Below are 26,633 nucleotides of genomic sequence, written 5' to 3' on the forward strand. Positions count from 1 at the left end.
TCAGAATGGCACCAGGCCCCTCACCCATAAGATGCATTTTGGTTTAATCTTGGCACCAAATGGTTCATCCTGGGCCATAAAATGATTGGCTTGAATCTTGAAGGGCAGATCACGATACAAATAGTTTCATTTACATAGATTGGAGGAATGGTATCTCAGTAGAACATACTGGTTTGTCAAGTAGGTTCTGAGCCAAAAGGCGGAACTGACTTAAGACAGAGTTTGGGGTAAATGCATAGTACATTAGCATAGCTTAAGACAAACATTTCCATAAGAAAAAGGCATTGGTTAACTTATGGTGAAACCAGGTGACATTATGGCAACACAGTATTTTAAGAGAAACCCCCTTTTAAATTTGTATAGAGAAGGAAAAAATATGGCTAGTTTGTTTCCTCCTGCCTCTTAAGAGAGGTAAAAATGTCTGACACTTGCAGGCTATTTCCTCCGTTTGGAGACCCCTGGCCTTCCTGCCTGTGACCCTGTCACTAGCATGGAACCCAGGTAGTTAATGGTGACAATTTATTAAATAATACTTTTCTTGTGCGTTTCAAACTAGTTAATTCTCCACTAATGGAGAGGTTTGTCTTCTCATCCTTTTCCAAATTAATACCTTATCTTTACATAATTCATTAAGAAAAATATTTATGCACCTCCTTTGTGCCAGACTCTGTTTAAGGTCCTGGGAATATAATGGTGAACTAGCCTGAAAGTATCTTTATTTAAATAGGGCTGGGAGTTCAGATATATAAACAAGTAAATAATTTTAGATGCTGGTAAGTTCTACAAGAGTATATATCAAGGTTATGATACGGCATTTTAAATTATGTGGTCATGAAAGGTCTCTCTGAGGTGACATTTGAATTAGCACCTCAGTAGGAAACCAGGTGTGAAAAGAATATTTTAGATGAATGCAGTTAAACTCTTAAAACAGGAGTGAGCTTGGGGTTTATTCGTTTAGTGGCTAAGTCTTGTCCGACTCTTTGTGATCCTATGGACTGTAGCCTGCCAGGCTGCTCTATCCATGGGATTTCCCAGGCAAGACTACTGAAGTGGGTTGTCATTTCCTCCTCCAGGGGATCTTCCCAACCCAGGGATCAGACCCAGGGATTGAACCCACGTCTCTGGCGTTGGCAGGCAGATTCTTTACCACTGAGCCACCAGAGAAGTCAAGCTTGGGGGATTCAAGATTAGAAAGAAAGCAATGGTGCCTAGGGTTTAGGGAGTGAGGGCAGAGGCTGAATCTTTTATGGCAGTGTACGTAGGTCATGATAAATTTTGCTCCGTACACACTGAGAAACTACTATTGCATTTTAAGTAGGGGCAAGGCATGATTTGAATTGTAGTTTTAAAAGATCATTTTGGCTTTTGTAGAGAATGATTTGTAAGCTCTGCTTTATAAAGTGAACAAATACAGGCAGACACTAATAGCCAATGTAAAGCCAGTGTATTATGGGACGCCCTTATTTAAGTTCTTTTACTTCATACCCCTCCTTTCTAAAATTTTTATAGTTTTTGTGGTTTTTTAAAGAGTAGGTTTAGCAGTCTTTTAGTTGACTTTAATGTTCCTTGTGTTTTTCCCTTATCAACTTCTTAGAGGAAAATCTTTTAATCTATTTTTCTGTGAGTACTCAGTAGTTTCAGTTAATTACAGACTAACTGGCCACTTCAGAACTTAGTGAGTTGAAACAATGGGGATTTATTTCTCATGATTCTGAAGGTTGGCTGGGCTGCTTCTCTTGTTGGTTTTGCCTAGGTTTACTAATGTGCCTCCATTTAGGTGGTTTGACTAGACTGAAGGTCCAAGATAGCCTTACCTACGTGTCTGGCTGTTGGTTGGTGTGCCTTGGTTCTCCTCTGTGTGTCCTCTCAATTTCCAGTAAACTAGACCATCTTCTTTACAGGATTATATCATGGTATCTCTGCAAGAAAGAGAAAAGTAGAAGAGGCTTAAGAGAGGCTTAAGGTTTAGGTTGGGAGGTTGTATGACCTCACTTCCATCACTCTGTTGGTGAAAGAAGTGCAGTCAGATTCCAGTCCTCTCTCTTGATGGGAAGAGAGGCAGTCACATTGCAAAGGAGCAATTATTATGACCCTCTGCAAAAGTAGTCTGCCACAGTTCACTCTCTAACCACTAAAATTTGTATTCCTGCCAAATGCAGATGTACTCGTCCTCTCCCCTAACTCCCAAAATCTAATTGCAGCCTTACTCTCCAAGTCCAAGACCTCTTGATCTGCACTGGGTCCAGATATGAATAAGGCCCCTCAAGTTCATTTCCTCAGAACCCTTGCTTCAGAGACCTGTAAACTAAAACGAATACCAAATCAGTGATCTTAGGTTTCTAGCTTAAGAAACTGGACAAACGTGAACAAATTAAACCCAAAGTAAGCAAAAGATAAGAAATAATCAAGAATGATAATCAGGAAAATAGAAAATAAGCAGGGAAATCAATGAAACCAATAACCGGTTCTTTGAAAAGCTTCTTAAAGTTGACAGACCACTACCTACATTAGTTAAGAAAAAAGGAAAAGACACAAACTACCAATATGTGAAGTAAAAAGGATATCACTACAGATCCTCCAAACATTAAAAGAATAGTAAGAGAATATTGTGAACAAATTTGATTATTATTTTTTATTTTTTAAATTTATTTTTAATTGGATGATTGCTTTACAGTAGCATGTTAGTTTCTGCCATATAGTGTCGTGAATCATTTGTCCCATCCCTCTTGAACCTCCCTTATGCCAATAAATGTAACTTAGACAAATGATCAGATTCCTTGATGGATGCAAACTATCAAGGCTCATTCAGAAAGAAAATAGATAACGTGAAAATCCCTACGTATGTTAAAGAAATTAGATTTGTAGATAAAAACCTTACCACCAAAAAAAAGACTTGAAAGTAACTCCCGAGTCAGATGTCTTCTCAGTGAATTCTCCCAAACATTTAAGAAATGATGCCAGTTCCAGACAAGCTCTTTCCAAAAATAGAAGGAAGAGGAACACTTCTGAACTCATTTCATGCAGCCGGTATTACTCTGATACCAAGTCAAAGACATGACAGGAAAAGAAATCTGTAAACCACTATCCCTTGGGAACATACGCAGAAACTCTTATTAAAATATTGGGAAATGATAAACAAAATGGAAACAAATTGAATCCAGCAACATAATAAAAAGTTATTATATCGTGACTAATGTAATGTCAAAAAATGTAAGGTTGGTTTAACATTCGAAAATCAGTCCGTGTGATTCACCATATTAACAGGCTAAACTGAAAGAACAGTGTTACGGTGGTTTAGTTGTAAGTCATGTCTGACTTTTGTGACCTCATGGACTGTAGCCCGCCAGGCTCCTCTGTCAGTGGGATTCTCCAGGCAAGAATACTGAAGTGGGTTGCTATTTCCTTCTCCAGGGGATCTTCCTGACACAGGAATTGAACCCGGGTCTCCTGCATTGCAGGCAGATCATTTCAGTAGATGGAGAAAGATACCACTCATGAAACAAAAAGCCAAACTCGGCAAACAAATAATAAAGCAAACTTCCTTAAACTGATAAAAACCTAAAACTAGCATTGTACTCACTCTGAGGACTGAGTGCTTTCCTCCCATGACTGGGAACAGAGCAAGAGTTTCTGCCCTTACTGCTTTGTTCAGCAATGTACTAGAGTTCCTAGGCCTTATAGTAAGATAGGAAACTGAAAGGCTGATAGATTTATTTAAAAAAAAGACAACTGTCATTATACACAGGCAACCTGATTGTGTTTGTAGAAAATGCTGTGGAATTTAATTTTTTTTTAAGCCCCTAGAACTATTAAATCAGTTTAGCCAAATCACAGGGCATATGTTCAATATACAGAAATCATTTTTAGTTCCGTATAGCCTTATCTGATATTCGCATTGAACACTGGAAAGTCAAAGTTCAACAACAATGCCATTTATAATAATATACAAAAATGAAATACTTTAGAATAAATAATAAATGTGGACAAGACCACATTTATTATGATGCTGAAGAACACAGAACATTGCTCATATATATTAAAGAAGATCTAAATAAATGGAGATGTATAATATGTTCCTCTTGCCCAGCAAACCCCATGGACGGAGGAGCCTTGTGGGCTGCAGTCCATGGAGTCGCCAAGAGCTGGACACGACTGAGAGACTTCACTTTCACTTTTCACTTTCATGCATTGGAGAAGGAAATGGGAGCCCACTCCAGTGTTCTTGCCTGGAGAATCCCAGGGACGGGGGGATCCTGGTGGGCTGCCATCTCTGGGGTCGCACAGAGTCGGATACGACTGAAGCGACTTAGCAGCAGCAGCAGCAGCATAATATGTTTATGGATCAGAAGAATCTGTTTTAAAATTTCATTTCTCCCCAGATTGATCCATAGATTCAACTCAATCTTAAAACCCTAGGAGGCTTTTTTGTAGAACCTAACAAATTGGGTCTATAATTTATATGGAAATTTAGAAGACCTCTCTGACCCAGTAGAAAAAAGAACAGCAAAACTGGAGGAATTGCACTATTTGATTTTAAGACTTACCGTAAAGTTATGGTAATCAAAGCAGTGTGGTATTAGCATAAGAATATATCAGTTGTACAGAGTCTACAAACACCCACACATTAATGGTCAGTGGATTTTTTACAGAGATGCCAGGGCAATTCTTTGGGTAAACAGTACTGGAGAACTATTTATAATAGCCAAAGCATGGAAGCAGCCTTCATGCCCATTGACAGATGAATGGATAAAGCAGATGTGGTACATAGATACAGTGGAATATTGTTGTTGTTTAGTTGCTAGCTCATGTCCTACTCTTTTGTGACCCCATGGATTGTAGCCCTCGAGGCTCCTCCATCCATGGGATTTCCTTTTGAAGGGGATCTTCCTAATCCAGGGATTGAACCCATGTCTACTGCATTGGCAGGTGGATTCTTTACCACTGAGCCACTAGGAAAGCCCACAGTGGAATATTACTGAGCCATTAAAAAGAACGAAGCAATGCCATCTGCAGCAAGTGGACCTCAAGATTGTCGTACTGAGTGAGGTAGACCAGAGAAAGACAAATATGGTATGGTATTGCTTATATGCAGAATCTAAAAGATTCAAATGAACTTATTTACAAAACAAACAGGTTCACAGATTTAGGGAACAAATTGATGGTTACAGGGGTGTGGAGGGTAAGGGAAAGGATAGCTAGGGAGTTTGGGATGGACGTGTACACATTGCTATACCTAAAATGGATAACCATCAAGGACTTAACTGTATAACATAGGGAACTCTGCTCAGTGTTATGTAACACCGTAAATGGGAAGAGATTGAAAAAGCATAGATGTGTGTCTGTGTATAACTGAATTACTTTGCCATACACTTGAAGTTTTGTGAGGGACAGGGACGCCTGGCATGCTGCAGTCCATGGGGTTGCAAAGAGTTGGACATGACTTAGCAACTGAGCAACAACAACACTTGAAACTAACACAACATTGTTAATCACCTATCCTCCAATATAAAATAAAAAGTTTATAAAAATGGTGCTGGAGAAATTGTATATACTGATGGGGTAGGACTGAAGGGAGGAGAACAGGGGAGAGACCTTGACCCTTGTCTCATATCATATCCAGAAATAACTTGAATGGGTTATAGTCCTTAACCTAAGTGCTGAGACTTAAAAACGTCTGGAAGAAACATAAGAGAAAATGTGAATTTGCAGAGGCAGCATTTCTTCCAGAAGAGCCAACAAGCGTGAATGATAATAGAATGAATATTGATAAGTTTCACTACATAAAATTTAAAACTTTCTTTGAAAGGGGTGATTAAAGAGCAGCAGTATCATCTTACAAACAGATGTGCATCCTGAGATGGGTGTAATTTGTATGTTTATTTTGCAATCTCTTACTACAGTGTAGTGTGGAACAGAGTGCTGAGTTTAAATTCAGAAATTTTCTCATTTGTAATCCTAACTCTGACACTTGTCAAAGATATAGTTTACTCAATTACTTAGTGTTGTTAACATTTTCAGAGCCTTGGTTTTCCTTTCTTTTCTCTTTTGTGAAATAGTCATATGAATGCTCACCTTATGGGATTACAGTGATGGTCAAAAAGGAATAAAGAATGAGAGTACTATTGCTGTTATTTAGCGTGTCGCTGTTGTTATACATGTTGTTGATCCTTAACTTCTCCGCTCATAAAATGGCACATGGGAAAGAACCCCCCCTTCGACACATAACCAACTATACTTAGCTTTTAGGGGAAGTTTGAAATTTTTTAATGTTTCATTAGATGTTTAAATAGATCTCCAGTTTATCCTTCTGATCCTTGTGATGATGGAAATCAAAGTAGGTATAGTGACATTATTTTCATTTTCTTTTAAGAGAACTGCTCACACTACTTTTGTGAACACGTTGTTTTATGCCAAACCAGTCCTTTTTACTAGTAATATTTTAATGTTTAATTTAAAAACATTTCCTAAATGTGTACAGATATTAAGTAATAACTATGTCACTTATTATATGAATAGCTATTGTAACATTTTAATATATCCTGTGTATTATATACTTAAACTGTAAAACAGAATCAATTAGTCATTAGTGTACTTTCTTCTTGGAAGTTTTTTTCCGTGCACTTTTTTAGCATGGTAGGTTCAGCTACCCTTTAAAACATGCAGTCATATTTGCAGTTATACACTGTGAGGAATGAAGGATAGTTAAGTGGTTCCCAAGGACATAGCAGGTACTTTGATCCAAAAAGCGAATAATTTCATGTCTAACAGAACAAACTCCATTGCTTTACAAATCCACGTGGCTTTGGCACAGAGAAGATGAGTTTTTTAATATCTGAAAGTTAGATTGTAGGGCCTCATCCATGACGCACTCATTATAAGTTTAAACTTTCTTTATTACAGACATGAAGACCCTCTTTCTGTAAAGGACCACTGAATCCAAGGGTTAAAAAATAACAGCAACCACGGCCGCTTTCAAAAAGGCCAAATTGAGGAATTTGAAGGCAAGAGAAATAGAAAATGTTACTATCATTCTGCTTTTAAAAAGTACAAGATGGTTTTTCATTTTATATCAGGGTAGATAAGACAGGATATGAGACAGTGGTGTGGAAGATATCAAGAGAAAAAAAGCCACTGTCTTTTTTTCTGTGTTCTGTATTGCTATTTTCCTGTTTAGTTGTTGGTCAACTATGTTCACCATCACCCAAGCTATCCCACTGGGACAGGAGGAGAAAAATGGATACAAGATGGGTGGTAAAGATGGTACAGCAGAGGTAGGAAAGCATTTATAAACTGGTACTGGGGGCTTCAAAGTGGGTGTCGATACTTCTGTACAGATTTCCAGAGTTCTTTGGATTGTGCTAGTAAGTTATTGCTGTTTTTTATCCATGCTCATTGAAATGCTGTTTTTCTCCTTAGCAGTTAATCATTGTTCCTAACCTCTATTCTTTTTGACTTTTTGCTACTTTTAACTCTAAGGAAGATTATTTTTATATATACAACATTATCACTTACTAGATTACTTACTTACCATAGGCCAGATGGCTTCATAAGCCACAGGCACCCAAGTCCTTGGGTTAGTGTATGAGATACAAAATCTTATTCATGGCTCCCACTCAGGTTGTTGGATCAATCTCTTTGTGATATGGAATCTTCTTATTAATGTCTTTGAACTTTTCTGTTCTTCTTTGGAGAAAGTCCTTTCTATTTATGAAAATAGAGTAAAGCCCAACAGATTTTCTTGAATAAAATCTAGTGATGATATCTTCTGGTATTGCTAAAATATAAATCTTCGAGACTGGTGACCTGTCTTCCATAATACTTATCTTCCATAATACTTTGCACAAGAGTAGAGGCTTAATATATGTTAATAAAAGTAAGAGTATTATTTGCATCATTTAGAGTCCTCCATGTATTGGGAAAGGAAAAGAGGAATAAATATGTTTGATGACTAAGAAAAGCATAGATCTTCTAAGTGAGATCATCAAAAATTTTCTTGAAGACACCTTGTGGGAAAAAATGAAAAAAAGGCTTTAAAACATTAGAAAGTGCTATTTGAAGGTAAAGCATGTCTCCCCTGATTCATTTTTCTTCCGTAATACATTGTGCTACCTTGTTTGTTTGTTTGTTTTTCCTTCCTCTTTCTCCCAGCCCCTTATTCACAGCTGCTTTTTGTACATACTTGAGTTATTAGGTCTCATCAGGGGTGCCTCATTTGAATCTCTGTCTCTGTGTATCCTATTCTCTTTCTCTGAGAAGATTACCGGCCTATTACATTACTTTCATTTGTTTAAAGCCAGGATAACTGGCTTTTGCCTCAAGGTATCATAGAGTTCTTATGTGTCTAACATCCCGAGCCTAGTTAGTTCCCCATATTTCATGAAACAGACTTTGATGGCTGTTCCACATCCTAGTGATCAAGTATCTCTAATGTTATAAAGAAAGAGCACTGTTGAAATGTGACCTTGCACAAGTCAGCCTCATTCATCTGCAAAATGGAGAGAATTAATGTGTGTCCTTGAACCTAATATGGTTTGTTGTGAGTAAAGATTAAACCAAGCTTTGTAAAAAGCTACAGGACCTCTACAGCTTTAAGATGTTCTGGGGATGATATTTCCAAAGTACCACGTAGGAAAGATTGCATTAAAATAAAATAACACTCTGTGAAGCAGCAAGGGGTATCTTTTCAGTCTCATTTCTTTATCTGTAGTAGTCTCTTTATCCTCTGTCTGTAGAAATTCAATCTACCTCTAAAAGCCTAGGGCAAATGTTACCACCTTCATAAATTTTTTCTTTATGTTCTAAATTAAAAGTGATGTCACCCTCCTGGAATTCAATAACTTGGCAGGGTTTTTTTTCACCATTTTTTAAAGTCTTTATTGAATTTGTTAGTTTTGCCTTTGTTTCACATTTTGGTTTCTTGGCTTCCAGGCATATGGGATCTTAGCTCCCTGACCAGGGATCGAACCCATACTCTCTGTATTCGAGGGCAGCGTCTTAACCACTGGACTGTCAGGGAAGTCCCATTTTCGCAGCTCTCTAATGGATGTAGCAGCTCCCTTATTTTCGCATTCTTGGGCACCCGCCCCCTATACCTGAGAGAACCATCTAGATATTATAAAACAGAGATTAGACTAGAGCTGTGGTCACTCCAGCCTTAATGTGTCCGACATCACATGGGGGATCCTGATCTCATGCACTCTTGGAAGTTGCGGGTCAGAACTTCTGCTTCAACCACACTTTTCTTCCTTTAGTCTCTTGCATTTTACATGCCCCCTCCCACAGTAGGTCTTTTGCGCATGATGTTGCTTTTGCCAAGAATTAGTGTTTGTTTCTTTGTCTTTATGAGGCTTGTCCTTCAGATGTGGGCTTTATCGTTAATTCATAGTAAATCCTTTTCTTGGTCAACTTTCCCACATTGTATGTTCTCATAGCACTGGATACCCCATCACAGCACTTGGTCACAAGTGAAGCTTTGCCATTTATCTGTATAATCATTTAAATAATGACTCATAGAGTTGGCAGCTTCACGAGGGTAGACACAACGTATGTTCCTGTTCTTTCTTATATTCCTATTGCCTATATAAATGCCTACAGTTTCTGAACATAGTTGTCCTATAAACTATTTGAATATATAGATGCATACTAGCTTTCGAACACGCTTTGACACAGATGCTCTTGGCCCTTTGCATTCGATCCTTGATTTATAATTGACTTGTAAATTCTCTCTTAACCTTTCTTTGTTTTGGTGTCTAAAACTGAATGAAACCTGTGTTGCCTTCCTCACAGGGTATCAGTTCAGTTCAGTTCAGTTGCTCAGTCGTGTCCGACTCTTTGTGACCCCATGGACTGTAGCATGCCAGGAGTTCACTCAAACTCATGTCCATCGAGTCAATGATGCCATCCAGCCATGTCATCCTCTGTCGTCCCCTTCTCCTGCCCCCAACCCCTCCCAGCATCAGTCTTTTCCAGTGAGTCAACTCTTCGTATGAGGTGGCCAAAGTACTAGAGTACTGATGCTTTAGCATCAGTCCTTCCAAAGAACACCCAGGACTGATTCCCTTTAGGATGGACTGGTTGGATCTCCTTGTAGTCCAAGAGACTCTCAAGAGTCTTCTCCAACACCACAGTTCAAAAGCATCAACTCTTCAGCACTCAGCTTTCTTCACAGTCCAACTCTCACATCCATACATGACCACAGGAAAAACCATCGCCTTGACTAGATGGACCTTTGTTGTCAAAGTAATGTTTCTGCTTTTCAATATGCTATCTAGGTTGGTCATAACTTTCCTTCCAAGGAGTAAGCGTCTTTTGATTTCATGGCTGCAGTCACCCTCTGCAGTGATTTTGGAGCCCAGAAAAATAAAATCTGACACTGTTTCCCCATAATATGATGGACATCAAATGAGAAATGTGAAAATATTTTAAAAAGTATAAAGTGCTGTTTGAATATAAATTTACATTAAATAGCTAGTAGTATGAGAGACACTGTCATGGATATAGAATACACTACATGGACCTTGTTAATATTATTTGTTCTGTAACAATAGTAGTTGCCTTTTGAGATGGAGTTTAATGTTACGTACTGGACTTCTTATCTTAGAAATTCTCTCTTCACTATCCATTGTTTAGGGTAGTGAGTATGATTTATTTCTTCTTGTGAGAAGCATATGACCCCAAATTACCTAAGTTTGGCCTTCAAATTCACTTTTTGTTAATGGTTCAGCAAGCCCTATTATGTTAGTACAAACCACATCTTTCACAAATGGCTTATCTCTGTATTTATAATTACTTAATGCTGTGTGCTATGAGGCATAACAAGAATGTATATGTTACTTTAACTCTGGGCAAATGGAATAGGAAAACATCGGTAAAATAAATTGAATTGATACTCTTGTATTTTTGGAACAGGACAAGATAGCCTCTTTTTTTAAACAAACTTTCTGTTTGGTTATTCCATAATTTTCTTAAAATACGTTTATTTTGCTTCGTTTCTGTTTTCTGTTCCCAGTTCTTCCCCCTTCACCCTTTTTAAATTTCTCTAATTTTTCTTCTTTTTTACTTCAACAGTCTGGGTTCCAGGGGAAAAAAAACTTGGCTGTTAATCAAGAACATGATCTCATTGCTTTCAATGGCTTAGAAAAGAAACATTTTAAAGCAGTTGAAAGATTTCACTTTGGAAAGTAGGTACTGCATAACTAAGTGTGTTGGTTCCCAGCAGAGCCTTGAGTAATCTGTTTCCAGCCATCCTCATATTTTTTTCTCTTCTACTTCCTGTTCAGTGAGCAAATGCCTAAGTTAATTTAAAAAAAAAAAGAATCCGTAAGACTTCTCTTTAGGAGTTCTTGCCAGAGAATTGTTTTCTGTTCCTTAACTGATCCACATATATTTTTATCCTTTTGTGTCATGATTGTTTCCCAGCTTCATCACTTACATAGAGATGGAGTTAATTTTTAGTTCCCCTCCTTACTCACACAAGTCCCCAGCCCTCTTTAGAGTTCCCTTAAGTTTATCTGGGAGCCCTTGAGTGGAACTTAACATGTATTCGAGAAGTGAATATTATTGTCCTACAGCCTCCTTGGGAAGTCCGTTGCCTTTAACCCAGGCTAATGTGGAACCTCGTCAGTGCCCTGCTGTTGCGACCTCGTGAGGGACCAGGACTGCCGTCTCTGGGGCTGTCGGAGCAGCAGTCTTCAAGGGCCCAGAGGAGTGGGGCTGAATTGGAGCCCCTTGCCCCCACCCTCAGCTCTGTGCCACGCTTTGTCTGCAAGTCCCACCGTAGCAAGAGCTTGTGCTCACAGCTTCACAGTCTCTGTTGGAAAGGTGTCTTACCTTTTGAATCTAGCCTTTTACTCTTTCTGGGCTCAAAACCAGTTCAGAAAGCCAGATTAAAAAAAAGACACCATGCCATTTCTTCCATTGTTTTTATTGCATCTCACTTTCCTTCGCTCTTTGTTCTCCCCCCTCAGCCTCCTCTAGGTTCCCACTGACATTTCCATTCATGAATTAAAAGGCAAAATACCATCTATAGAGAGAGGTCCCTAGCTCACTAGTTCTGATAGTTGCTGAGTTGATAATCATACTTGGAATCAGCTCAGCCTACCTGTTACATTTAATAGGATATCAATAGATATCCACATACCTGCTACAAAATTCATAAAATAGAAGAATATAACGAAAAGTCTTCCTAGCACCTTCATCTTTCAGTTATCAAGTTCCTATCCTGTAGGGAATCAGTGTTTCCAGTTCCCTCTGTATCCCTCCAGAACTCCTTCATGCATGTGTAAACAGATCTATGGATAGTTCCTTACATATTCTTTCCTACTTTGCTCTTCTTTTCTCCCTCCTCCTCCTCCTTCACAAATGACATACATGCCGTGCTCTTCCTGGTTCTTTTCGCTTGGAGGCTGTTTTCATGTTTGCATATAAGGAGTTTCTTATGGCTGCATTGTGTGATTATACCGTAATTTATCTGTTCTCCTAATGGTGTACATTTAGGTTGTTTCTAATCTTTTCCTCTTAGAAATAATGCTGTTAAAAAATAGCACTGAACATAATTTAGTTTGCTCGCTCATGTATGAGTATATCTGCAGGGTAGATTCCCTAGAACTGAAATCGCAAGGTTAATGGTTATACAGTTTGGAACTGGCGACATTTTCAGTTATTAAATTCTGAGGAGTTTGTTTGTTCTCTTTCTGATTTCTGACATATTCTAGAATCCGCCTTCTAGCTTTATCACCTATTTGTTGATTGCTCAGGCAGTGTGCAGGCAACATAATTAAATGGTCCAGGTGTAAGGAAAAAAATAGTTTTTGTTTTCAGACTTTTCATAGAGATATGAGAATAAAGAATTATTTTTTCTATCATGACACAAACTGCAGTATGAGCTGGGTCATAAACAGCAGCTGATATTTAGTGTCTAGAGGGGACCATGCCAGTGGTGATTCGTGTCTGATACAAGAAGGGGAGGCAGTTCCAGCCAATTGTTGGCACAGGAGGGATTACGAACTCAAGGGTGACTCAGGGTGGGTAATAGATACAGCATTTTTTTTTTTTCTATAAAAGTAAAAACTTGCATATTTATATTCAGTCTCCTGACTTTTGAATACCATATAGACCAAATAAATATGCATCCACGGAATTGATCCATCACCCTAAGCCTCTAGTTTATGCCTCCAGCTGTTGTGCATGTAGAGGCAGCTTCTTGAGTCTGTTTCTCTACGTCTGACCCTCACGTATTCTAGTTCCTCATCTGCTGTCAGCCAGGTTCTGTCTCTAGCATTCATTGATTCCTAATGATTCAGTTCTGCATATCATCATTGTCCATGTTCTTCACTCTTTATTTAGACTTTCCTTCACTCTTGATGTTTTCCAGTCATAACATACAGAATCAAGAGATTTAAATGTCATAGTTCTATTCATTTAGTCACAATATCTTATGACTTGCAACAAGTTTTTTCTATTTTAGAGGTGTAGACTTTCAGAATTTTAGCTCCTGGAAACAGAACATAATGACATTTATTATGTTCTCATTATGATTTCTACCAGGATTCTTTTTAGATTTTGGTCATAATTTGAAGGCGCAGGAGAAACACAATCATAGATATGAGTTAAGTATTAAAGCTTATTAGCAAGAAAGCTTTTTCTCTCTGAAGTCAGTCATGACTTTATTTGGATGTGGTTTATCTATGAGATACTGAAAGAATATCTAAGAGATACTGAGAGAGCCAAAAATGTCTCCATGACTTTGCATCATGATTCCCATCAGATCCTAAACTTAGTTGGTAGATAATTACTGTTTCTTTATTCCATTTTTCAGAATTTCCACTAGAGAGGTATACAGTTGTCAGTATCACATCTTCCTTCCCTCCTGGCAGACTTTCTCCCACCCTGCCCCCAACGTGCATTCACCATTCCTTTAAGATGTTGAGAAACTACTGCCTTTGATGCATTTTCTCAAATAAAGTCGTTTATTCATAATTAGAGTAATTAAAAGGTTAGGGGTGTGCGTGCACACGCGTGTGCGCGTGCTCAGTCATGTCTGACTCTTTGCGACCCCTTGGACTGTAGCCCGCCAGGCTCCTCTGTCCATGGGATTCTCCAGTCAAGAATACTGGAATGGGTTGCCATTTCATCCTCCAGGGATCTTCCCAACCCAGAGATCAAACTCACATCTGCGTTGGCAGGTAGATACTTTACCACTAGCACCACCTTAGAGGCACTGTTAAAAAAACTGAATTGTGGGATAAAACTTGGGATAGGGAGTCCTTGCGGTTACTTGGGGAAAACAAGACTTGTCCAAGCAGTTCTTGGCATAGAGCTGTCTGCCAAATCAGGATTTCTGTGTACTCATGAAACCACTTTCTCATCATAGTTTAGTTTTCCAATTAAATTACCATATTAGAAAGCAAGTACTCTCAATACCAGCCTTTGTATTGCTTTTCTGCTTGCCTTAAATCATTTTTCCCCTCAGATGTAATAACCTTTTTGAAAGATGGCTGCTTCAGACTTAGAAAGGAACGCAGAGGCTAACATTTCTGGGTACTTCCATAAGGAACCTTTTTTATTGTATCCTGTTGAGTCCTCATAGTGACTCTTTGAAGTAAATAACATGGTCTGCAGTTTGCCAAGGAGGAAACCAGAGTTTAACAGGATAAGACATTTGTACAAGGTCAAACTGCTAACAAGGAGTAGGACCTGGGATTTCAAATACAAAGCAGTCATGGTCCAAATCTCTTACTGTGTACTCCTCTGTCCTACTCCCAGTTGTTGTTTTGGTTTTTTTTTTTCTTTTTGTACCTAAGAAAGATTAATTTAACTGTGTGTAACAATAATAAGGATGGAGGCAGAGAAGGAAGTTGGAAACCATGGCATTAATACAGCAGAAAGAGGAAGTTTCAAGGAAGATACAGAAGGTCACAGACAAAAGAACCTACTAAGGAGGTTAATTAACATTAATTTGGCTTAGCCTGTACTTGTATTTTATTTTAGTTCTCCTTGTAAAGAGTGGATTTTTCTAGCTATAAACTTCGGTTTAAAATGACAGCCTATCAATTATATTAATATCTTGATGTTATCTAACATGGTATCTGGGAATATGGCAAAAAGTGTAACCATAGAATTTTAAGACTGAATCATTTTCTACCTTTCATAGAGATTATCTTTAATATGAAAGAGCTTGGTAAGTATTTTAAGATCTTTTATTTATGTATTAACTCATATGAAAAGATGTAATAAGGGGCATGGGATACAGAGTCAGCACATTTTATGATGCTGGTTAGACATAAAAGAATTTAAAGCAGATCTGAGTCTGGAAATTATTCTAAAGATTGAAGAAGTCTTACCACCTATAATTAGATATAGATCTGTATTATAGAGGGTGCTTTGTGAAATCTGATTGTATTCGGAAGGATATAGTGAGTAATTTACAATATTAATACTATTTCCATGGTATATTATACAGTATGCTTCTCCGTATAGTTGGAGAACTCCTGAACTTTACATTAGCTATCTGAGGAGAATAATTCAGAATAAGGGATTTGAAATATATGAAGACTTCAGCAGATAAAACTGAGATAAGCCATTATGAATCTGGAGGGAATATATGATTGTGCTGGGATGACCAGTTCATGGGGAAAATGAAGGAAAAAAGAAATAGAGAAAATAGGATGGTTATCTGAAGCCTGAGGGTTTTAGTTTTTGCTTTTTGCTTTAATTTTTATTTTATGTAGGAGAATAGTTGATTCACAGTGTTGCGTTTCAGGTATACAGCAAAGTGACTCAGTCATACATACACATGTATCTATTCTTTTTCAAATTTTTTTCCCATATAGGTCATTGTAGAATACTGAGCAGTGTTCCCTGTGTTATACAGTAGGTCACTGTTGATTATCTGTTGTAAATATAGCAGAGTATACCTGTCAATCCCAAACTCCCTAACTGTCCCTCCTCCCTACCCTTCCTCCCTGGAAACCAGAAATTCAGTCTCTCTGTGAGCTTGTTTCTAATTTGTAAATAAGCTCATTTGTATCATTTTTTTTTTAGATTCTGCATATAAATATCATATGATACTTGTCCTTGTCTGACTTCACTTAGTATGATGATGTCTAAGACCATTCATTTGCTGCAAACGGCAGTATTTTATTCTTTTTAATGGCTGAGTAATGTTCTGGTGAATATGAATACCACACCTCCTTTATCCTTTCACCTGCTGATGGATGTTTCAGGTTGTTTCTGTGGTTTTGGTTGTTGTAAACAATGCTGCCGCGAACACTGGGCTGTATTTCCTCCAGATGTATGCCCAGGAATGGGATGGCTGGATCATTTGGTTGATGATTTGGTTGCTCTGTTTTTAGTTTCTTATGGAACCTCCATACTGATCATAGTGGCTGTACCAGTTCACATTCCCACCAGCAGTATAGGAAGGTTCCCCTTTCTTCACACCCTCTCGAGCATTGATTTTTTGTTGATTTTTTTTATGATGGCCATTCTTTCTGATGTGAGGTGATAACCACATTGTAGTTTTGATTTGCATTTCTTTAATGATTAATGATGTTAAGCATTTTTTCATGTGCCTGTTGGCTGGCTGGCTGTCTTTGAAGAATTATCTCTTTAGGTCTTTTGCCCTCTTTTTGATTGGCTTGTTTAGGGTTTTGTGTTTTGTTTTTTTGGATATTGAGCCACATTAGCTGTTTGTAAATTTTGAAGACTAATCCCTCGTCAGTCACATTGTTAGTAAATATTTTCTTCCATCCTGTGGGTTGTCTTCATTTTTTAAAAAATGATTTCCTTTGCTTTCCAAGCCCCAGGTTTTCAAAGGCAGAAGTATGAGAAAGTTGCCTGCTCCCCAGCTCAGGTGCAGAGCCTGTCCTCATGACTTGAGGTATGTTTTTGTCTGTTCAGTCAGACGATACAAAATATGAGGGCCTAACAATGGTAGACTGTGGAAAAATGTAAAAAATAAAAGAAACTTGTCCTTGGGATGCTTAAATATTATAAGTAGTGAATAAAATATAGATACGTTCCCTGAAGTTTGTTTGACCACAGCTTTTACTTGGAAACAATCTGATTTACCATCTTCCTATTTTAAATTATGTGTTAGCATACCTCCTGAGATACAGCAGATAAAGCATGTCTCCACTTCTCTGCAGTGGGAAACATGAATTCCCTTATCCTCAGCCTTTTTTATCCCCTTTTCAGCACTCACCTCCTAGTAAATTGACAAGGGTATGCTTCAAAGCTAGTCATTTATGAAAGTAGTTGATAATGCTCTCAGAAGTATAATTTAATGGATGCTGGGAATGTCTAAAAATAACATCTCTCTGGCAACCTGTTGATGTTAGAAATTCTACTGTTAGCAACTCATGATAAGTTTCCTATTAAGTTGAGTCATCCCTAGGCTATTGATTTAACCTCAATCTAGCTAAAGTAATATTTCATATTTTTAACAGAAATTTTCAGTTACAGATTCCTCTTTGATCTTGTCCTCCCAGTAACCCCCAGTTTTCATGTTCTACTTTGTTATCCTTTGCCCATGCAACTCTGGCCACACTGTCCTTGGTGCTATTCTTTGAACATGGTAGACAATTTCTGTGTCAAGGTCTTAACCTTACATGTCCTTTCTCCTGTACGTACATGGCTTTCTTCCTATTTAAAAATTATAATCCTGAATTCGTTCCCAGATTTATTTTTCTCTGTTGTATTCATCATGACCTGAATACTGTATGATTGACTCTTTTTTAAAGTTTGTCTTTCACCACAGAAAGGTAAGGTTTTATGTGAACACAGTTTTATTTTGTTCACTGCTGTACTGTTCAGTGCCTAGGATATACTATGTGCTCAGTAAGTATTTGTTAAAAGCATAGATGAATGGATGCAAAACCCTGCAGGACTGAGGCATAAAAGAAGTTCCTCTGGGGAAAGTGTATAACAAACTCTTAAGATAGTATGTCCCAAAATATGTTCAATTTGATTTCTCCTGTAAGAAATACTTGCCTAAGTCCAACTATGGGACAACTTCTGTTTGCACACTTGTCATAATTCTGAATTCTTAACAAAACTTTTAAATGACATGCATTTATATAGACCCTGAGTTTCTGAATGACTGATGGGGATATTTGCTTTTATTTGTTGGTAAATTTGTGTAAGCAGTTATCTGGGCATCAGGGTTTCTGGCTCCAATTATCAGAATTTTTTTTTTTTCCTCTGTAAGCTCAGGTATTTAGGAAAGATTGTTAACATCAATTCCAGCTTAATATAAGATTTTATGAGTCACTTTATTCTGCTTAATGAAGTATCTTACTTCAATTCTATTGTTATTTCATTTATTAAACCTTGGAAAACTGCTGAGATAGGGGAAATGCAAAATGGTAAGGAAGATATTGGATCATCCAGAAATGCAGAATCACAAGTTACTGTTCTGGAAATTATCAATGTGTTAATATAATCTTCCTGCAAAAGAGGGTAGAGGCTTCAAAGGCACATGAATGTTTGAGCAATAGATGGGAGCATCTGGATTGGTTCTGTGAGTAAATTCTTATATTTTAACATCAAGATATTCTAGATGTACACCAGTAGGAATGATTTTTGTATGTCTGTGTTCTGTTTGATAGTCACACACACAGACTTTCAAATTTATTTATAATGATGGCAGGAGACTCTTGCCATGCAAATCGCTAAGTTCTCCTGTTGTAGTGAACTCTGGAAAACTGTCATGGCCTAGACAACATGAAGCTGTTAGGCTGCTGAGTTCTCCATCTAGTATTGGTAGCTCCCTAAGGGACATCAACAGTCCTAACAGAGTTTGGCTCCAAGGACACTGTGAATGTAGATTGTAAACCAATGACAGAATCTCTCTTTGGGAACATTAATATTACTTACCCTGATATCAAGAGCAAAGCTCTATTTTTGTGTCTTTAGTATTTGCTTATCATTTGACCTATAGAACATATTCAGTATTTAATAAATGCTCATCAGTTTTCTTGGAAAACATTCCAATTGCATTAATTTTTAATTTAGTAACATCTTTTTCCTGTTAATTTCAAAGATCAGGACTGTTAAGATTATTTTGTTTGAAATAGACTTGAAACTAGACATTTTCAGCCATTTCTTAACTAAGCCAAGATTTATTTACTGTTCATACCTTGGCAGTAGTAGTAGTGTTAGTCACTCAGCCTTATCTGACTCTTGGCAACCGCAGGGAAGCCCCACACCTCAGCAGGAGCTGGAACTACCGTAGTTGATAAATAATCCTTGCTCTTAAGAAGCTCACATTTGAGGAGAGAGACAGATTTGTATATGAATTATAATGTAATATAGCAGAAACATATTTGTGGTACCCTACTAACGGAGAGTTTTGCAAAAGTTTGCTGTCTTACAAGAGTCTCTGAAATTGGTGGAAAGGAAAGGGTGAGGAAGCATTCACTTTTTTGCAGGGCTGTGGGAACTCCTTGGCTGGACAAGTACTTACTAGGTAAAGGAGGACACTACTTTTAGAGAGAAGAATAGTTTGAGAATATTTATGAATTGTTTTGACCAATGTCTATTATATGAGTTCCCTTGAAGTAGCCATATCTTATTGTTGGTTAGTCGTTAAGTCATGCCTGACACTTTTGCAACCCGGTGGACTACAACCAGGTTCCTCCGTCCGTGGGATTTGCCAGGCAAGAATACTGAAGTGGGTTGCCATTTCTTTCTCCAGGGGATCTTGCCAACCCAGGGATTGAACTGATGTTTCCTGCATTTGCAGGCAGTGTTGTTTACCCACTGGGAAAGCCCAGACATATTTTAAGTGCTCTCAAATTCACTTTCAGTTATGAATAACCAATTAAATTTATTTTGCTAAGTATTCAGCTTGGAATGTTATGTAGGAAATAATAGATGTTTTGAGTGTGGATATGCTCAAAATGGTGTTTATGCCTAGACACTATATTTTATATAAGGAATGTGGCATTGCATAATTAGAGTTCTTTCTTGTCCTCCAGAACAGTAGATTTCAAATAGAATTACCTCAGAAGCTGTTTAAAAATATTCTTGGATATTTACCTCCAGTGATTTGGATCTAGTAGGTCCAAAGTTGGCTAGGGATTCTGTGATTTTAAAAGACATCCATATAATTCGGAGGCACAGCACAGTTTGGGAATAACTGTTCTAAACTGACATGAGGAGAAAGTGCTGCCTGCTATCATGTATTTGTATTGTAATTCAAAAGAATAACAGTCTTGAAACAGTAACAACCCCATGAGAGCAGAGAGCCCTCACTTTCATAGCAGGGATGCTAAATCGTATAATATAAAGTAGCGGCTCCGTAGGTGTGTTTTTAACTTAAATGAATAAAAAAAAAATCTAAAGTCACACCACAGAGTATACAACTACGACTCTAATAATGAGGCCACAGAGGAAGTGGCATCTAAACTGACTATGGTGTAAAGATGGTCCTGGCTGGAGTCATTGCACATGATGAAGAGATGGTGGCTCATCCTCTGGCTTAAGGATTGCTATTCCCTAACATTTCATAATGTAGTTCAACAGAGTTTAAAAGTTACCTACTCTAATATTAGTGATGGGGAGATGTGTAGTTTTATTTTCAGGTTATATAATTATTTTAGAAAGGAAAAGCAGAGGAAAAATATAGAAGGTAACATCAAAAGCACTGCATATCTTAAAAGTAATCAAAGGCTATAATTCCTGTATTAGATTGTCATAGTAAATTCTGGAGGGCATGTGGTAGTTATGGCTCTTCTGATTGTGTATTTCTTGATAAGGTGTTAAGATCATTTAGCAGTGAAGTGTACTAGTATAGAGACTGCTTCCCAGAAGCCAAAAGGATATGAATGTTCCACCCTCTTCCATCTGTTTGTGAGTTGCTGCTGCTGCTGCTGCTGCTAAGTCACTTTGGTCGTGTCTGACTCTGTGCGACCCCATCCTTGGGATTCTCCTGGCAAGAACACTGGAGTGGCTTGCCATTTCCTTCTCCAATGTACGAAAGTAAAAAGTGAAAGTGAAGTTGCTCAGTCATGTCCGACTCTTCGCAATCCCATGGACTGCAGCCCACAAGGCTCCTCTGCCCATGGGCTTCTTCAGGCAAGAGTACTGGAGTGGGTTGCCTTCTCCGTTAGTGAGTTAGTTCAGTAATAAACAGTGCTTGTTATGTTCCAGGTACTACTTTAAGAGTACATGCAGAAAATAGACATTAAACACACAGATAATAGACAAATAAAATATATAATATATATATCAAATAGTAATATTTACGTACAAGAAAAAAAAGCAAAAAGAAAGCCTCAAGTTTAGGAAAGGGAAGCCTGGATAAAGGCCTGAATCAGTTCAGTTCTCTCTTTGATGTTTAATCACTGCGTCTTTAAAGAATGTGTAAAAGTTTTGTCTGCAAACTTAATATACTCACAAAAATGACTTGGTGGTAGGAGAAAGTAACACAATTTTGAGTTCAGAACAAGAAAACTATCCCCGTATCCTGCTCTGGTTAGGTTCTCTGTAGGAGTCTGTGCTGAATGTGGGGAGACCCACATTTTAAAAGAAGATTAGATAATGACAAACAAGGAAACCATGTCAAACTGGAATCCTGACTGGGAATGTTTAGCATGAAGACTCTTTGTGAAGATTTTACAGACATTTAAAACACTGCCATGTGGAAAAGAAAAGAAGAAAGGTAGTCTTTATCGATTCGGTAGGATAAGTGCCTTGAAGTTATTTTAAAAAATTGAGTCTGTTAAAGGAGTATCTTTATCAGCAAAACTTTACATTAAACTTCCCTGTCACAGGAAATGTAGGAGGAGCTACATGAGTATTTCTGTCTTCAAAAGTTTGACAAGTAGTATATGTCATAATTCTTTGGGAATAAAACTCTCCATGGTATATATACATCCTAAAGTAGTGAATCATAATGAGTAAAACATAAGAGGAACATCATTACTATCTTAGTGGTATATCTGTTGACCAGCCTGTTGCATGGTACTTAACACAAGTAAACATTTGCTCCAGAGAAGTGATAAAATTATATCCCTAATCTTATATTCTGAAGAAAGAGTAAGACTGACATAAGTACTTCAGTTACAGTTCTAATAAGAAAAGGGAAGTCCATTAGCTGATTGACCTTGGGCAAGTGGTGTGTGCGTGCTAAGTCACTTCAGTTGTGCCTGACTCTTTGCCACCCCAAGGACTGTAGTCTGCCAGGATCCTCTGTCCATGGAGTTCTCCAGGCAAAAATACTGGAGTGAATTGTCATGCCCTCCTCCAGGAGACCTGCCTGACCTGGGGATTGAACCCATGTCTCATGTCTCCTGCATTGGCAGACGGGTTGTTGTTGTTGTTGTTGTTATTTGACTACTAGGGCCACCTGGGAAGCCCTGGGCAAGTGGTGTCTTGTCATAATTATCTACCTCAGAGAATGGTGAGATTAAATGAGTTTGTATATGTAAAGCACTTAAACAGTGAGTGTTGGCCAAGGGTGATGGTCGTTGTTTAGTTGCTAAATTGTGTCCAACTCTTTTGTGACCCCCATGGATGGTAGCCTGCTAGACTCCTCTGTCCATGAGATTTCCCAGACAAGATTACTGGAGTGGGTTGCCATTTTTTTTCTCCAAGGGATCTTCCTGACCCAGGGATTGAACCCAAGTCTCCTGCATTACAGGCAGATTCTTACTGAGCCACCACGGAGACTTGGCCCAGGGTAGTATTCATTAAATGGGCCACCTGGGAAGCCCTGGGCAAGCTACTACTACCCAACAGTAGTTGCTGTTGGGTTTTCCTGGTGGCTGAAATGGTAAAGAATCCACCTGCAATTCAGGAGACCCAGGTTCAGTCCCTGGGTTGGGAAGATCCCTTGGAGGAGGGCATGGCAACCTACTCCAGTATTCTTGACTGGAGAATCCCTGTGGACAGAGGAGACTGGCGGGCTACAGTCCATGGGCTCACATAGATTCAGACATGACTGAGCAACTAAGCACAGTAGTTGTCATTTACAGTTAGTAGTTGTTTGCAGTTTTAACCTGGCTACCTAGAAGCATCATTTGAAAGATTATTAATAGTATTCAAGTTTAGATGAGTCTTTAATTCCTAATATCTGGTTGGTTTTCCTCACATGTCACCAACCATTCATTGTAGTAAGGGCTCACTTACCTGGCTTTCTTCAGGGAAAAATGTTTGACATATGTGAAACACCTGATTAACTTCCTAAAATGAAAAGCTTTGTTTTAACCACTTCAGCTTTTCAAAACAAATCTATCACATACTTATCTGTCTTTTGAAAATGAAGATCCTAAACACGACTTTAACTATTTAATAAGTAGGTATTACGTGTATGTATCTAGAATTATTTTTTTACTTATTTTGCTCTTTTCAGGTAGCTGTCATTCCTGCCCGCCCCTCCTTCCCCGTGGTAAAGCCTTTTTATACCCTTTGTGTCCCTTGCTGCCTTTTCATACTGTTCATGGGATTCTCAAGGCAAGAATACTGAAATGGTTTGCCATTCGCTTCTCCATTTCTGAAGTCAAGTGGGCCTAGGTAGCATCACTACGAACAAAGCTAGTGGAGGTGATGGAATTTCAGTTGAGCTCTTTCAAATCCTAAAAGATGATGTTGTGAAAGTGTTGCACTCGGTATGGAAAAGGTCAGTTTTCATTCCAATCCCAAAGAAAGGCAATGCCAAAGAATGTTCATACTACTGCCCAGTTGCACACATCTCACAAGATAGCAAAGTAATGCTCAAAGTTTTCCAAACCAGGCTTCAACAGTACATGAATTGTGAACTTCCAGATGTTCAAGCTGCATTTTAAAAAGGCAGAGGAACCAGAGATCAAATTGCCAACATCTGTTGGTTTATCAAAAAAGCAAGAGAAAAAAAGTCAAATAAATAACCTAACTCTGCAACTAAAGCAACTAGAAAAGGAAGAATTGGAGAACCCCAGAGTTAGTAGAAGGAAAGAAATCTTAAAAATTAGGGCAGAAATAAATGCAAAAGAAACAAAAGAGACCATAGCAAAAATCAACAAAACCAAAAGCTGGTTCTTTGAAAGGATAAATAAAATTGACAAACCATTAGCCAGACTCATCAAGAAGCAAAGAGAGAAAAATCAAATCAATAAAATTAGAAATGAAAATGGAGAGATCACAACAGACAACACAGAAATACAAAGGATCATAAGAGACTACTATCAGCAGTTGTATGGCGATAAAATGGACAACGTGGAAGAAATGGACAAATTCTTAGAAAAGTACAATTTTCCAAAACTGAACCAGGAAGAAATAGAAAATCTTAACAGACCCATCACAAGCACGGAAATTGAAACTGTAATCAGAAATCTTCCAGCAAACAAAAGCCCAGGTCCAGACGGCTTCACAGCTGAATTCTACCAAAATTTCGAGAAGAGCTAACACCTATCCTCCTCAAACTCTTCCAGAAATTGCAGAGGAAGGTAAACTTCCAAACTCATTCTATGAGGCCACCATCACCCTAATACCAAAACCTGACAAAGATGTCACAAAAAAAGAAAACTGCAGGCCAATATCACTGATGAACATAGATGCAAAAATGCTCAACAAAATTCTAGCAATCAGAATCCAACAACACATTAAAAAGATCATACACCATGACCAAGTGGGCTTTATCCCAGGGATGCAAGGATTCTTCAATATCCGCAAATCAATCAATGTAATTCACCACATTAACAAATTGAAAAATAAAAACCATATGATTATCTCAATAGATGCAGAGAAGGCCTTTGACAAAATTCAACATCCATTTATGATAAAAACTCTCCAGAAAGCAGGAATAGAAGGAACATACCTCAACATAATAAAAGCTATCTATGACAAACTCACAGCAAACATTATCCTCAATGGTGAAAAATTGAAAGCATTTCCCCTAAAGTCAGGAACAAGACAAGGATGCCCACTTTCACCGCTACTATTCAACATAGTTCTGGAAGTTTTGGCCACAGCAATCAGAGCAGAAAAAGAAATAAAAGGAATCCAAATTGGAAAAGAAGAAGTAAAACTCTCACTGTTTGCAGATGACATGATCCTCTACATGGAAAACCCTAAAGACTCCACCAGAAAATTACTAGAGCTCATCAATGAATATAGTAAAGTTGCAGGATATAAAATCAACACACAGAAATCCCTTGCATTCCTATACACGAATAATGAGAAAGTAGAAAAAGAAATTAAGGAAACAATTCCATTCACCATTGCAACAAAAAGAATAAAATACTTAGGAATATATCTACCTAAAGAAACTAAAGACCTATATATAGAAAACTATAAAACACTGATGAAAGAAATCAAAGAGGACACTAATAGATGGAGAAATATACCATGTTCATGGATCGGAAGAATCAATATAGTGAAAATGAGTATACTACCCAAAGCAATTTACAAATTCAATGCAATCCCTATCAAGCTACCAGCCACATTTTTCACAGAACTAGAACAAATAATTTCAAGATTTGTATGGAAATACAAAAACCTCGAATAGCCAAAGCAATCTTGAGAAAGAAGAATGGAACTGGAGGAATCAACTTGCCTGACTTCAGGCTCTACTACAAAGCCACAGTCATCAAGACAGTATGGTACTGGCACAAAGACAGACATATAGATCAATGGAACAAAATAGAAAGCCCAGAGATAAATCCACACACATATGGACACCTTATCTTTGACAAAGGAGGCAAGAATATACAGTGGAGTAAAGACAATCTCTTTAACAAGTGGTGCTGGGAAAACTGGTCAACCACTTATAAAAGAATGAAACTAGATCACTTTCTAACACTGCACACAAAAATAAACTCAAAATGGATTAAAGATCTAAATGTAAGACCAGAAACTATAAAACTCCTAGAGGAGAACATAGGCAAAACACTCTCAGACATAAATCACAGCAGGATCCTCTATGATCCACCTCCCAGAATTCTGGAAATAAAAGCAAAAATAAACAAATGGGATCTAATTAAAATTAAAAGCTTCTGCACAACAAAGGAAACTATAAGCAAGGTGAAAAGACAGCCTTCTGAATGGGAGAAAATAATAGCAAATGAAGCAACTGACAAACAACTCATCTCAAAAATATACAAGCAACTCCTGCAGCTCAATTCCAGAAAAATAAATGACCCAATCAAAAAATGGGCCAAAGAACTAAATAGACATTTCTCCAAAGAAGACATACGGATGGCTAACAAACACATGAAAAGATGCTCAACATCACTCATTATCAGAGAAATGCAAATCAAAACTACAATGAGGTACCACTTCACACCAGTCAGAATGGCTGCAATCCAAAAATCTGCAAACAATAAATGCTGGAGAGGGTGTGGAGAAAAGGGAACCCTCCTACACTGTTGGTGGGAATGCAAACTAGTACAGCCACTATGGAGAACAGTGTGGAGATTCCTTAAAAAATTGCAAATAGAACTACCTTATGACCCAGCAATCCCACTTCTGGGCATACACACCGAGGAAACCAGAATTGAAAGAGACACATGTACCCCAATGTTCATCGTAGCACTGTTTATAATACCCAGGACATGGAAACAACCTAGATGTCCATCAGCAGATGAATGGATCAGAAAGCTGTGGTACATATACACAATGGAGTATTACTCAGCCGTTAAAAAGAATTCATT

At 38.0% G+C, this 26,633-nt stretch overlaps 1 protein-coding gene across 17 annotated transcripts in view; it reads left to right on the forward strand.

Moving 5' to 3' along the window:
* HMBOX1 (homeobox containing 1) overlaps positions 1-26,633 on the forward strand; it is a 208,958-nt gene that overhangs the window by 45,225 nt on the left and 137,100 nt on the right. For 6 of the 17 annotated variants that reach the window (XM_042243534.2, XM_060409573.1, XM_060409576.1 and 3 more), the window contains exon 2: positions 16,800-16,879. The exons of the other annotated variants lie outside the window; for them this stretch is intronic. The gene's annotated coding sequence lies outside the window, so the exon portion shown is untranslated. The remainder of the gene's footprint in view (positions 1-16,799; positions 16,880-26,633) is intronic. 17 annotated transcript variants of the gene reach the window in all.

The sequence above is a fragment of the Ovis aries genome, chromosome 2 (genome assembly GCF_016772045.2).
Source record: "Ovis aries strain OAR_USU_Benz2616 breed Rambouillet chromosome 2, ARS-UI_Ramb_v3.0, whole genome shotgun sequence".
Lineage (NCBI taxonomy): Eukaryota > Metazoa > Chordata > Mammalia > Artiodactyla > Bovidae > Ovis > Ovis aries.